Source organism: Chiloscyllium plagiosum, chromosome 19, assembly GCF_004010195.1.
Source record: "Chiloscyllium plagiosum isolate BGI_BamShark_2017 chromosome 19, ASM401019v2, whole genome shotgun sequence".
Classification (NCBI taxonomy): Eukaryota; Metazoa; Chordata; class Chondrichthyes; order Orectolobiformes; family Hemiscylliidae; genus Chiloscyllium; species Chiloscyllium plagiosum.
In genome coordinates, this window is record NC_057728.1 from 48,955,040 (window position 1) to 48,969,283 (window position 14,244).

Genomic DNA, 14,244 nt, shown 5'->3' on the forward strand with positions numbered 1-14,244 from the left:
ATAAATGATTTGGATGTGAGCATAACAGGTATAGTTAGTAAGTTTGCAGATGACACCAAAATTGGAGATGTAGTGGACAGCGAAGAAGGTTACCTCAGATTACAACAGGATCTTGATCAGATGGGCCAATGGGCTGAGAAGTTGCAGATAAAGTTTAATCAGATCAATGCGAGGTGCTGTATTTTGGGAAAGCAAATCTTAGCAGGACTTATACACTTAAATGGTAAGGTCCTAGGGAGTGTTGCTGAGCAAAGAGACCTTGGAGTGCAGGTTCATAGCTCCTTGAAAGCGGAGTCGCAGATAGATAGGATAGTGAAGGCGGCGTTTGGTATGCTTTCCTTTATTGGTCAGGGTATTGAGTACAGGAGTTGGGAAGTCATGTTGCGGCTGTACAGGACATTGGTTAGGCTACTGTTGGAATATTACGTGCAATTCTGGTCTCTTTCCTATCAGAAGGATGTTATGAAACTTGAAAGGGTTCAGAAAAGATTTACAAGGATGTTGCTAGGGTTGGAGGATTTGAGCTACAGGGAGAGGCTGAATAGGCTAGGACTGTTTTCACTGGAGCGTCAGAGGCTGAGGGGTGATCTTATAGAGGTTTATAAAATCATGAGGGGCATCGATAGGGTCAACAGACAAAGTCTTTTCTCTGGGCCAGGGGAGTCCAGAACTAGAAGGCATAGATTTATAGTGAAAGGACAACAATATAAAAGAGACCTAAAGGGCAACTTTTTCACGCAGAGGGTAGTATGTGTATGGGATGAGCAGATAGAAGAAATGGTGGAAGCTAATACAATTCCAACATTTAAAAGGCATCTGGACGGGTATATGACTAGGAAGGCTTTGGAAGGATATGTGCCGGGTGCTGGCAAGTGGGACTAGATTGGGTTGGGATATCTGGTCGGCATTGATGGGTTGGACCGAAGTGTCTGTTTCTGTGCTGTACGTCTCCATGACTCTATATTATGGAAAAGAAAAGCCTCTCGGATAAGTTACGACATCACTGTCAACAAGAACTGGATCCCAGTATGATATACTGCCTTTCTGAAGAGATAGTGAAAATTTAACAGAAATTAAAAATCATGTTTAAAAAGGCAAACCTGTACAACAATATGGCAGTTTGAACAACAAAACTCAGGATGAATAGGAGTTGGATACTAAAAAGAACAGGCCAAAAGATTGAAAGGCTGCTTTCAGATTAATACTGTATAGTTAAAGCACCAACATGGTTTATAAAACGAACAGTTTGCTTGAACAGAAGTTTAATGTTATTCAAATGAATGGAAAGTAATCCAGATATTAAAAAAAGTCACTGTCAGGTAACTTGCATCCTAATTGAATATTTAATTGATATTAAACTTCTCTAGTACATTAATATTTGTCTTTTATGAAATTTGGTTTCGTTGCAATCAATAATGTGAACAGTTCATTGAAAGCTAGGTAATAGACACACAAACACACATATACTGTATATACTTTACAGATCTAAATTCCAATTCTTGTCCACAATTTTCTGCAAAGTAAAAATACATTGCATAAAAATTATGCACTTTAAGTCTTTTACCCCACACGTTGAACAAAAACTGCTGAAATAAAATCACTCACCCAGACTTGGCCATTAGAGTTAATGCTAGCAGTCTCTCTCTCAGCGTCATGAATCCAATCATATTTCAGAAGTTCTCATGTAATTGTTGAACAGCCATTTTATACTTTCACCCTGTAAACAGAAAGAGCAAACACCAAATATGACATTGTGCAATGCTTCATGGAACAACATACAGATGGGATCACAAATTGTATGTACAGCTTTTTTTAAAAAAAGTGATTCACCTACTTTTCAAATAAAATTAAGATAATGGCCGTCAAGCCAATGTAAACAGTTTAAAAAAAGGTTTTTTTTTCTGTAGTGAAAAAAATGGGTCTTCTAAGTTTGAAACAAAAATATAACAGAATTCTTGTGTTCAAATGACTGATGATAATGCCACATAATTACATTTTTTGCATTCCACTATAACATCAAGCATGGGTTAAATTTAGCTCAGACAGTGTTCCTCCCACTGGCTTAGTGAGTTTATTCAATGTATAATGATGCCAGAAAGACTTGTAAAATACCCAGATTGATTCTTACTCTGTTTTACGTTAAGTAATTTTAGTCATTTTGAGAACAAGGGTGCTACAACCAGCTTCAACATCCTTTTGCACGGACAGGAAAGTTAACTTCAGTTCCCAGCTCTGATTACTCTTCAGCAATCACTAAAATAAATGAACTTATGATCAGCTGAGGACACCTCCCTCCTTCCTCCCCCTCCCCCCAGTCCCTGAGTCATAAAGCAAACTGACAATTACAGACAAGGCTTTTACATGAATAATAAACTCAAGTCAACTAACTAAGGGCCCCTGGTTCCTCTGAAATTGTGTCTCAACACTGTCAGGAAAGAAGGGAAGGAGAGAAAACAGATGGGGGAGAAATGAAAAGTATCCAATACTGTAAATGTCCTGAACTAATCTGATGTGCCACAATCGTGAATGGAGGAATAAGTAATGGAGACCTTGTTCCATTGACCACAGAAAGCAATTTTACAACAGCATTTCTGAAGTGTAAATATCAAATTTTAGGCAGTTGTGTTGTCTAGAAGGAATTATTTTAAACTTATCTTCACCTTGGATCCTATAACAGCTGAGGAGAGATTTTCATCCCAATCTACCTGAACTAGATTCATGCAGCAAATTTACTTTTTAACCTCAGTTTTAATTGAATTATATTTTAACCAACTGATGTGTTGCCATTTGTCGATGAATGGAAAGTTCTAGATACTACTATAAAACTAGCTAATTACAATGCATTGAATTGAGCAGTCTTAATCACACTGTACAAGTTCTGTCTACAGCATGTGAAGAAATAATGAATTGGCTTTGATTTTGTCTTCCATTTTAGTTAGATTACAAACTTTCAGTTAGATTTCAATAGTATAAGTCATACAAATGGACCAAATTGAAGAATACAGACTGCAATGAGCTAGGTCTGAAGAGCAGAAACAAATATACACACCTTGGAAATTATTTTAAATTCAGTCAGTTGAATTGACTTTTAATCATAGAAGTATAGTAAATAGGAGGAGTAGGCCAGTGCTTCGAACCTGTCCTGCCAACCGATACAATCATGGCTGATCATTCTTCTTCGTACCCTACTCCTGTTTTCAACTCATACCCTTTGATTCCTTTAACCCTAAGAACTATATTTATCTTTCTTAAAAATATTCAACATTTTTGCCTTTCTGTGGCAGCGAATTCCATAAGATCACCTCTCTGAGTGAGCAAGTCTTTCCTCAGCCTTAAATGCCCTACACAGTTTCCTTAGAATGTGACCCTGGTTCTGCGCTTCCCAGTCAGCAAGAATATTCCTCCCGCATTGACCCTGCATTAAGCCCTGTTAGAATTCTAAAAGTTTCTATGAGTAACCCTCCCCCTTTTTATTCTTCTAAACCTCAGTGAATATAGCCCTCGCCAATGCAGTTTCTCGTCACACATCCTGATGACGGGAGAGGGAAAAGATTTAAAAGGGACCTAAGGGGCAACTTTTTCACGCAGAGGGTGATGCGTGTCTGGAATGATCTGTCAGAGGAAGTGGTGGAGCCTGCTACAATTACAAATTTAAAAGGCACATCAGGATGGGCATATGACTGGGAAGGGTTTAGAGGGATATAGGCCAAGTGTTGGTAAATGTGACTGGATGAATTTATGATACCGGTTGGCATGGACGAGTTGGACCAAAGGATCTGTTCTTGTACTGTGCATCTCTGACTCTATGTCATCCCAGGAATCAGTCTGGTAAACCTTTGTTGCACAACTAGAACATTATTCCTCAGAAAAGAGTCCAAAACTACGCACAGCGTTCAAGGTGTCATTCAAGTCCTTGTACAATTGCAGCAAGATGTCCCTGCTCTTGTACTCAAATCCTCTCTATAAAAAGGTTAACATATGACTTGCCTCGTCAGTGTTTGTTGAACCTGCATTCATACTGTCAATGACTGGTGTACAAGGACACTCAGATCTCATTGACCCTCCCCCTTTCCCAATCTATTGCCATTTAGATAATATACCACTTTTTTTTGCTTTTGCTACCAAAGTGCGTAAACTTACTTTTATTCATTGCATCTGCTAAGCATTTGCACACTCATGCAACTTGCCCTACTTTGGAGAGTTGAAATTTTTCAAAAGTTGAATTTCAATCTAGCATAACAAAGCTTTTTTTAAAAAAAATATCAATCTGTTCAATTGATGCAAAAGCTGCACAAAATTAACTTTAGCTTTTGCTGTGTCAATGATATAGACATGAGATAATTATGCTTCATAAGCAACTCTCATAAGCATGACAGAAGCAGAAAATATAGCCAGTTTTATTTTAGACAGGGAAGTACAAAATATTAATCAACCTCGGCTTGAAGGTGTATGGTGGGGAAAAGAAAACAAACACATGGAAGCTGCAAAGATGCTGGCCATGATTTTCCAGTCTTCCTTAGATCTAGGGGTTGTACGAGAGTATTGGTGAATTGCAAGTGTTACAACCTTGTTAAAAAAAAATGAAGAATAGCTCAGCAACCAAAGGCCAATCAGTTTAACCTCAGTGACAAGAAAGCTTTTAGAAACAATAATATGTTACAAAAATTAGTAATCACAGGCAACTGTAGATTAATTAAGGAAAGCAAATGTGGACAAAAAATTTTGCTTAATTAGTTATGTGAGCTTTTTGATGTGTAACCAAAAAAGGATTAATAAGGGTAATATGATGTGTATGGACTTCCAAAAGACATTTGATGAAGTAATGCATCACAGACTTATGAGCAGGGTTAGAGCTCATGGAAGGAAACAGGGACAGGAGCAACATGAATATGATATTAGCTGAGTGACTGGGATCTGTCGCAAATAGCTGTTTTTCAGATCACAGGAACGTTAATAGTGGAGTTGCCCAGGGACCGGTTTTCATCCTGATGTACATTAATGACCTAAATAAACTTCATGTGCAGGACACACCTTCAAACTTTTCAGATCATATGAAACTTGGAAGTATGTGAAGCATGAGGAGTACAGTGCAGAATTTCAAAAGGACATGCACAGATTGGTGGAAAAGGAGTCACATCATCGGAAACTAAAAAAGATTTGTTGGGTTTTTGGAAACGGCAGAAGAGTGGCATTAGGTGAATGGATCATTCAGTGGGCTAGCACAGACATGACAGCTCAAATTGCCTCCTCTGTGCTGTAACCATTCTGAGATTCTAACTCAATTGATTTTTAAAAAACAGAGATAGCAACCACAACACATCTGCAGAAAGTTGACAATGCTACACTCAGCTGAAGTTGGTAGAAATAATATTTCACATGATTTTAATTTAGTTTACAAATCTCTTTTTGGAAAAGTGCTCATGAAGGGCGAAAAATAATCAGTATTAACAGCTGGCAGACTACCACACATAGGAAACAATATTTTTCAGAGATGTACGCCTCTTACTGAAGTATTGTTAACCTAACTTCGTACCTGGTATTTTTTTCAATGATAATGTCTTCCCCTTTCCTCCAACACACTTACAGAAATTCTTTTTGATGAGCAAATGTATACGAAACCACACCTTCCTTCTAGCAAATGTTCAAAGCATAAATCATTTCAAATTTCTGGGCACGGGATCAGTCAGAATGGTCAGGGTTAGCGACTATTTGTTTGTACTGGACTAATCTCCCTGGAACGTCTGCAATAAGTAGGATGCATATCAGCTCAAACATTGTTTTGTGCACAGTAGCAAAGAAACAGAGTTGGGGAGGTGGGACACAAGAGATTGCCACATAAGGAAACTTATCTTTGTATTATGCACAAATAATAGTCACAGTTGACACTGGATTTTTCTGTTGCTATACCATGAGAACAAAGTTGAAGCTGTTACCTATATGCAAATTGGAACTGTTAAAATCCTTTTCTTTACTAACAAAATCAATACAAGACTATTTTTTCTTGCAATATTTATTCATGTAAACTGGAAGTCAAGACTGAAATATTTTGTCCGCACATTTTGTCAGTGTATCAAAGTACAATACTGAAATCAGATAAACTTCCCAAGGCTCAAAAACACCTCCAACAAATCTTTCCCTCCTGATCCCTAGAATAAATGGTAGGGGTTTTTGCCCGGTCCAATTGTGCGCAATTAATTCTGAGTTTGGAAATGCTACTTACTTTTTGCCTCAGCATCCTATTTACATAGGCCACATTACTTCTGATCAATAAGTGAGCTTTTTGTCCTGCCATGGTACCCTTTGACATAGAGATGAACAGTGTGGAATGTAAACAATGTCCCACCAATTGCCTCGACTAAATGCTTCCTTCACAAACCTTGCCTGCCTGCTTCCACTCTCAAATCTACATTCTTCTCCACCTCTAATGAAACATTCTTTGCTTGTCTATTTGTCAATATAATTAAGGTTTTTTTCCCACATTTCTTTAATACTGGAATCAATACATGGACAAAAACTATTCAAACTAATGGCATTGATGTTACAATAGACTTTAGCAGTGAAATACTGAGAATTTGCCACTTTTGTGGACTGCAACTTAAGAACTTACTTATTCTAAAATCCACACTAAAACAGCAGCTAATGAACTTGAAAGACCCTATACAGACAACAAGCAAAACGAATGCCATTTACAAAATACCGTGCAAGAACTGTAACAAACACTACATTGGACGAACAGACAGAAAACTAGCCACCAGGATACATGAACATCAACTAGCCACAAAACGACATGACCCTCTCTCACTCGTATCCTTACATACAGATAACCACTTCAACTGGGACAGCACATCCATCCTAGGACAAGCCAAACAGAGACACGCATGAGAATTCCTAGAAGCATGGCATTCCAACCGGAACTCTATCAACAAACACATGGACTTGGACCCCATTTAGCAACCCCTGAGGAAAATAACAGGAAATGACATCACCAACCCAAAGAAACCCAAACATATAAATACAAAGCAGGAATCATCAACAGTGCTTCGTCCAGAAGCTCACTGAAGATGTTACCTAATACAGTGATGAAACATCTGAAAATGAACCTTCCAGCTCAGTGAGCAAACCTACATCCAGAACCTCAACCTGAGCTACAAATCTTCTCAAAACTCTAAAATCCAAAATTACAATGCACTGCAATGGGTTCCAGAATTCATCTTGATGATCTGTTTCAATTCTTGAAGAAGCAGGGACCAGAATTCAGGAATTTTTGCCTCCAACATGCAAGTAGTTTTTTTCTTCTTCTTTGTTCTTTCACTGGATGCAAGCATCACTAGCAAGGTTAGCATTTACTGTCCATCCCTAGTTGCTCTTGAATGGAGTGATTGGTCACACTAGACAGCTAAGAGTTAACTACATGGCTGTAGATCTGGAGTCACATATCCAGACCAGGTGAGGATGGCAGATTTTTGCATGTAAAGAGTTAGAACTCAATCACAAGCTCAAGTCAGCAAAGATCGTGAGAAGGAAACATATCAGCAGATTAGATGAGAATATACGTTAGAAAATCTAAAGCATCATTGCTATAGTCTGTTTAAAATGTTCATAGTTCTCTCAACTCCAGACTGCTCCCCCACCCCCACCCCCCATCCCCCCTCCTCTGCAGTCCCCACTGTTTCATTTCCATTTCTCTCTCACCATTTCCTTGGTCCCACCAATAACAGAAACAGCATTTGACACACTCTAGCCAATTGCTAAAAATGTTAAATGTATCTTTTTTTAATTTTATTTTTAAGTTCCACTTCTGCTTTGAAATATTTAAAATCATAAACACTAATCTGTCACTGAAGACTGACAACAAGCGGTATGTCTTCACCTTATGACATCATGTAACATCGTGTAGCTTTGTTCACAGTGTACCACACTGGAAGAATACACTCTCTCCCAATGCCAGGCTCTGCTACTGCAAAAGATGGCTCCTGCGGTAGCTTATGGAAAAGTACGGGCCAAATTATGCTGTGTCAATGAGTTCAAGTTCAGTTGAGCGCAAAAATTCAGGCTTACATTCCATTAGTCTGGAGTGAGTTTGCACTGCTGGATGTGCCTCTTTCAGGTAAGGTATAAAACGAGGGTCCTGTTTGCTCTCTCAGGTGAATGTAAAAAAAAAATCACTTGGCACTCTATTGCAGAGGACAAGAACATTTACCCCTAGTGCTTTGGAAAATACTAATGCCTCAAATCAACATCACAATGACAGATTATCTGGACGTTATCACATTGCTGTTTGAAGTTGCTTGCTATGCAGTAATTAGCTTAAAAATATCTTACATTACAAACCATGACCACATTCTTTAAAAAACACTTAAGCATTTTGGAACATCCTGAAATTTTCATAACAGCCTTATAAAAACACTAGACTTTCTTCTTTATCCTGTGCTTTTTGACATTGTCTCAGTGAAGCACTTTAAGAAACAAGGAGTCAGTACAATCTCTCAGCTGGATGGCAAGAAAGAGGTTTATGTAACCTTTTGTGGAATATATATTTCATACATTTTCTGAAAAATATATATATATATCACTGCACATTAGGCCCATCAAGTCTGTTCTACTGTGTGTCTCCAAGAGTCACTGAGTTTATATCGACTTGAATGCTCAATCTGAAATCCTTTAGATTGAGAAATGTTGATGTCTCAATGGACCTGGTGTCTTTGCTCATAAGTCACTGAAAGCTAACATGCAGGTGCAGCAAGCAATTAGAAAGGCAAGTAGCCTTTTTCACAAGAGAATGAAAGAACAGGACTAAATATGTCTTATTTACACTGTTGCACAGAACATTGGTGATACTGTACCTGGAGTACTGTGTACAGTTTGGCTCCCTCAACTTTGGAAAGATAGATATATTTACCATAGGAGGACAGCAAAGGTACACCTATAACTCGTGCAATGGCAGGGCTATTCAACAAGGACAGACTGAACAGATTGAGCCTGTACTCTCTGGAGTTAAAAATTTAATGAGGTCTCTACCTATTCTTCTAAAGGGTAAATGCAAGAAGTATGTCTCCTTGTCTGGGATATCAAGACAAGGAAAAAATGAAGACTGCAGATACTGGAGTTCAGAGTCAAAACGTGTGGTATTGGAAAAGCACAGTAGGTCAGGCAGCAACCGAGTTGATTAGATTAGATTCCCTACTGTGTGGAAACAGGCCCTTCGGCCCAACAAGTCCACACTGACTCACCGAAGAGTAACCCACCCAGACCCATTTTCCTCTGACTAATGCACCTAACACTACGGGCAATTTAGCATGGCCAATTCACCTGGCCTGCACATCGTTGGCCTGTGGGAGGAAACTGGAGCACCCGGAGGAAACCCACGCAGACACGGGGAGAATGTGCAAACTCCACACAGTCAGTCACCCGAGCTGGAATCGAACCTGGGACCCTGGTGCTGTGAGGCAGCAGTGCTAAGATTCTCCTGCTCCTCGGTTGCACCCTGATCTGCTGTGTCTTCCCAGTGCCACACTTTTCGACTGGGATATCAAGAACCAGGGGACACAGTCGTAGAACAAGGGGCAAGCCATTTGAGATTATAAAGAATTTCTTCACTCAAAGATAGGTATGATGTGGTCAATTGAAACTTGCATCCCCATTCTAAATGATTAAAGACTTAACAGCAATCAATACATCATATCAGTTGTATAACACTTTGATCTTTAACTATAAATTCTGTGCCCTAAGATCCTGCCCCACTCGCTACCTGGCGAAGGAGCAGTACTCCAAAAACTTGTACTTGCAAATAAACCTGTTGGGCAATAACCTTGTGTTATGAGATTTTTAACTTGGTTCACTCACAGAGCGTTTTGGAATTCTCAGTCTTTGAGAATATTTATGACGGAGATCAGTAGATTTTTTTGATATCATCATCAAGGAGATAGAGCAGGAACATAGCAATGAAGTAGATGATCAGCCATGATCTAGAATGGTGAAGCAGGATTGAGGGACTGAAGGGTCTCCTCCTGCTCCTGCATTCCTCAACAGTCCAATAATTCAAATTGTCAGTTCCTTCTTAAAATAATTTATCAGATTGGCTTCACAATCCTCATTATTTTCAACAAATTGCAGCAATCAATCACAATACGATCAACCATTATGTTAACGAATGGCAGAACAGGCTTGAGGGGTAAAGTGGCCTCACCTTGTTCCTAATTTTTCAGACTCCGGAAAACCACTATGAATTTTGTCTTTAACCTCCCGAGATCTAATGGGAAAAAAAAAATTCTGTTGCATTTATAATTGGTCTCTCCTAGCAGTATCCTCATCAAACTACTCTTAATTACTTTCCCATCTTCCTTCTCATGGTGGGTTGCACAAATCAGCTAACCGTGTTTAAATTGTGACTTTTGTGTTGTTGATATTAGATGCTTGCTAGTGCGTAAGTGATTGAATAACTTGGGAAACCACTTGGTATTGCAGTCAACGGCCTAATGTGAGATATGCATGTTGCCACTTTCAACTCTTAAAAAAATGCAATGTATATCCCAATTAAATTTTTAAAAACTGTTTTTATACATATTTTAGCACATTCTTCCTTGGTACAGAGATTGTTATTAGTTGCATGAGATCGAATAGAAAACATAACAGAATTTTCTACAGCTAATTATCTGGCGGATATTGTTCGAGGATGCAGCAGGTATAAAGCTGCACAAACCTCCTGCATCAGGAATCACCCTTCTCATGGTTCACCAAAGATCTCACAGCATAAGTCAGCTTTAGATATATCCTCACCAACAAGAACAGTGCCAATTCTATAGAGCAGCAGAGTTTTCAATAACGCACAAAAGCACGAAAATACCACAGTTATGCTTATCCAATCAGGGATACAACTTGCATCATGAGGAGTATGAATGGACATCACATACAATCATTCAACAAAAGTCTTAAAGGATGAAAGCAAATGCATTATAAAGGCACAATACTGATTTTTAGTGGATCAATACAGGCAAACTTTGAAGTAAACTATTCCAAGGGCCTTCTGAACGCTTTTAGAAATGAAGGTGCAGCCTAACCAAGCTAATGTTTACATATAATTTAAAACACAAACAGAACTATCACCCATCCCTGTTTACAAGAGTATTCTTTCATTTGGATAATGTTCGTGATTTAGGTCAAGATCAGCAATTTGCTTTAAGAAACCTGAAATCCTAGTTACTTCTGAAAAAAAATTAAGCTTCAAAATTCCATGGTCTAAACAAAATAATTTTTTACTATTTTAGTTTCTATACTCCAAAAAACAGAATCAATGTATATTAAACATTAATTAACATACAAAATTAAAGCTGATAATAATCTATAAATGATAGATTAAATAGATATAGCAAAAACAGATCTTACAAAAATTGGTTTAACAGTCCTGCATATGCTATTAATCTCAGTCATAAAATCCCTCAAAAGTCTTGTCTTCCCAAGATTTAGCCTGATCCCCAGCCAGATCAGTGCACAATCTCCCTACATTCCATGAGTACAGCTTCACCAAAATCTGGCACAAATAAAATCTGCAGAACCTCTGCATCTCTGCTTCCCATGTAATTCCACTAATGTTACCTTCCAGTCACAGAAACAGGTACAGTAACTGTATCTCTGCTTATTCTGAGCTCCTGGGTCTGACATTGTCTTCTTCAGCCAGCCAGCATTGCACCATTGGACTTGTAACCATAGTTATTTTAATCAATCTGTTCAGAATGCTGAGAAGTATCTCTGGTAAGGAGTGAAATGGACTCCTTCCTACTTACCTGGATAAATGAAGCTCCAATAGCACTCAAGAAGTTTGACAACATTCAAGACAAAGCACCACTACTTGACTGGCACCATATCTACAAACATTCACTCTCCCTACCATCAACAATCTGTAGCAGGAGTGATTACCATCTATAAGATGCAATGCAGAAATTCACCAAGTTTCATCTGGTAGCACCCTCTAAACCCACCACCACTACAATCCAAAAGGACAAGGGCAGTGGATAACATAGGAACACCACCACCTGAAATTGCCCAAGTTGCTCACCATCCACATATGGAAATATACCGCCATTCCTTCAGCATCGCTGGATCAAAATCCTGGAACTTGCTCTCTCTAACAGCATTATGGATTTATCTACATGAAATGAGTTGCAACGATTCAAGAAGGTAGCACATCACTCGTTATCTTCTCAAGAGCAGCTAGGGACAGGCCCCAGCCAGTGATGCTCACAGCCCATGAATGAAGTTAAAGAAAAACTGGAAGTTTCTTTTCTCAGTCTCCCTTTTTTATTTTTCCTTTTTAATTAGTGCTTATCTTAAAAAGAATAGGATATGGAAGATGACATTTGGTATGCTTTCCTTTATTAGTCAGAGTATCGAGTACAGGAGTTGGGACGTCATGTTGCGGCTGTACAGGACATTGGTGCAGTCACTTTTGGAATATTGCACGCAATTCTGGTCTCCTTCCCATCGGAGGAATGTTGTGAAACTTGAAAAGGTTCAGAAAAGATTTACGAGGATGTTGCCAGGGTTGGAGGATCTCAGCTATAGGGAGAGGTTGAATAGGCTGGGGCTGTTTTCTCTGGAGCATCAGAAGCGGAGGGGTGACCTTACAAATGTTTATAAAAATATGAGGGGCATCGATAGGATAAATTGATAAAATCTTTTCCCTTGGGTTGGAGAGTCCAGAACTAGAGGGTGTAGGTTTAGGGTGAGAGGGGAAAGATATAAAAGAGACCTAAGGGGCAACTTTTTCATGCAGAAGGTGGTATGTGTATGGAATGAGCTGCCAGAGGAAGTGTTGGAGGCTGGTACAATTGCAACATTCAAAAGGCATCTGGATGGGTATATGAATAGAAAGGGTTTAGAGGGATATGGGCCAAGTGTTGGCAAATAGGACTAGATTAGGTTGGGTTATCTGGTTGGCACGGACGAGTTGGACTGAAGGGTCTGTTTCCGTGCTGTACATCTCTATGACTCTATGACTAATATAAGCTGTGAAACTATGAATTCCATGATACTAATAATTCATAATTAAAAAACAATTAGAATTTCACCTTGGGTCCAGCAAGTGCAGACCCTCTGGAATTGGTTGTTTGCCAACCTGCATCCACAATCCAGTACTTGGGCTTTCATTTCAGAATTCATAATACTTTTGCCCCTGGCTGGTTCTTCACCTAAACATCCATTTAATGATAATTATTTGACCACACCTACACTACATACAATCACTCTTATCTTCCATTCATCCAAGCCCTGCATCATTCACGCACAGCTAGGAGTTTAAGGCTGAAGCAGCCAGAACTCCAGCCAACAAAGCACCCACTGTTTTCCTAATGATGGCCAATTTCTTCAAAATACTGAGAAAAGGCATTGAGGGGGTTGCAAACATGTATCAAATTTTTACAAATATCATAACATTTTTCAGCTGCAATCATTCAATAATATTCAAAGGCTTCTGCACTGGTCACATTTTCATAGCTGTGTGCTGTCAAAATGCAGCAATCAGACTATTAATTTGATAAGAGTTTTTGGCATCAGCATGGTACTGAAACCAGCAGTGTGAAGCAAACTCTGCAGAATACTACATATAACTGAAGGGAGGCTGGGAGATAATTTCCTCTTTTGAACTTTTCCACATTACTTCATTATTCTGGCCAGAAGTTGTACTTTCTCTACTGATCACATAAGATTCATTTCTGGTATGTGTTAGAAATTGTGGTCTGATAATTGTTTCACAATAGAAGTTAGTTAGCAGGCCACCATGTCAAGTTTCATTTGTTACTCCTTCATCACCACATCGACAGAACACACTGAAATTTCATTTCAAAGCAGTGATTTGTTGGTCAAATAATTAAGCACAGTAACCATTTTATTTATTACTATTGTATCAGGATATGGAAAAACAAAAAAGATATCTCGGCAACATTTAAATTCCGCAGAATACATGGTTCTCGTAAGTCTATTCAAAAATACCACAGGTTCATTTAACAAAGAGAGAAAGTGAGGTCTGCAGATGCTGGAGATCAAAGTTGAAACTTTATTGCTGGAACAGCACAGCAGGTCAGGCAGCATCCAGGGAACAGGAGATTCCTGAGGAAGGGCCTGTGCCCGAAACGTCGAATCTCCTGTTCCCTGGATGCTGCCTGACCTGCTGTGCTGTTCCAGCAATAAAGTTTCAACGTTCATTTAACAAATACAACAGAAGGAGCATCTTGAAATTCCTATTGTTTTTTC

General features: G+C 38.9%; 1 protein-coding gene across 1 annotated transcript in view; it reads right to left on the reverse strand.

Annotated features, from left to right (window-relative positions):
* frs2a (fibroblast growth factor receptor substrate 2a) overlaps window positions 1–14,244 on the reverse strand; it is an 81,255-nt gene that overhangs the window by 48,587 nt on the left and 18,424 nt on the right. Inside the window, exon 2 of the mRNA XM_043709773.1 lies at window positions 1,606–1,717. The gene's annotated coding sequence lies outside the window, so the exon portion shown is untranslated. The remainder of the gene's footprint in view (window positions 1–1,605; window positions 1,718–14,244) is intronic.